Raw genomic sequence first — 1,130 nt, 5'->3', positions numbered from 1 at the left:
CTCTATACTGTGACATAGAGGATTCCACATTTTCTTGTTCTCTTCTCTTTCATATGAGCAGGAGCAGAGGCAAAGGCATTCTTGTTGAAGTTGACCCTGAACCCGAGAGAACCTTGAAGAGAAAGCTAAGACAAGCCAAGGCACAACTCTCTTTAGAGGACCTGACCGAATTCTTCAAAGAAGAAGAAGACATGGCAGCCGAAAACAACAACAATGCCAACAATGCAAGGAAGGTGCTGGGTGACTTCACTGCACCTACTCCTGATTTCTATGGGAGAAGCATATCTATCCCTGCCATTGGAGCAAACAACTTTGAGCTTAAGCCTCAATGAGTTTCTCTAATGCAACAGAATTGCAAGTTCCATGGACTTCCAATGGAAGATCCTCATCAGTTCTTAGCTGAATTCTTGCAAATCTGTGACACAATCAAGACTAATGGGGTTAACCCTGAGGTCTATAGACTGATGCTATTCCCTTTTGCTGTAAGAGACAGAGCTAGAATATGGTTGGATTCTCAACCTAAAGAAAGCCTGGACTCTTGGGAAAAGCTAGTCAATGCCTTCTTGGCAAAGTTCTTTCCACCTCAAAGATGGAGTAAGCTTAGAGTGGAAGTCCAAACCTTCAGACAGAAGGATGGAGAATCCCTCTATGAAGCTTGGGAAAGATACAAACAATTAATCAGAAGATGTCCCTCAGACATGCTTTCTGAATGGAGCATCATAGGTATTTTCTATGATGGTCTCTCTGAACTATCCAAGATGTCTTTGGATAGCTCTGCTGGAGGATCTCTTCATCTGAAGAAGACGCCCGCAGAAGCTCAAGAGCTAATTGAAATGGTTGCAAATAACCAATTCATGTACACTTCTGAAAGGAATCCTGTGAACAATGGGACTAGTCAGAAGAAAGGAGTTCTTGAGATTGACACTCTGAATGCCATATTGGCTCAGAACAAGATATTGACTCAACAAGTCAATTTGATTTCTCAAAATCTGTCTGGAATGCAAAATGCACATGGCAGTACTAAGGAAGCTTCATCTGAGGAAGAAGCTTATGATCCTGAGAACCCTTCAATGGAAGAGGTGAATTACCTAGGAGAACCCTATGGAAACACCTCTAATTCTTCATGGAGA

The 1,130-nt window shown here is 42.2% G+C and overlaps 1 non-coding gene across 1 annotated transcript; it reads right to left on the bottom strand.

Annotated features, from left to right (window-relative positions):
- Window positions 1-596: 596 nt before the first annotated feature.
- LOC130984236 (small nucleolar RNA R71) lies at window positions 597-704 on the bottom strand. Its single transcript, XR_009088183.1, has one exon. It is a non-coding gene; the product is annotated as a small nucleolar RNA R71 (small nucleolar RNA).
- Between the last annotated feature and the right edge of the window lie 426 nt (window positions 705-1,130).

This window comes from Arachis stenosperma, chromosome 5 (assembly GCF_014773155.1).
Source record: "Arachis stenosperma cultivar V10309 chromosome 5, arast.V10309.gnm1.PFL2, whole genome shotgun sequence".
Lineage (NCBI taxonomy): Eukaryota > Viridiplantae > Streptophyta > Magnoliopsida > Fabales > Fabaceae > Arachis > Arachis stenosperma.
This window is presented reverse-complemented; position numbering and strand designations above follow the sequence as displayed.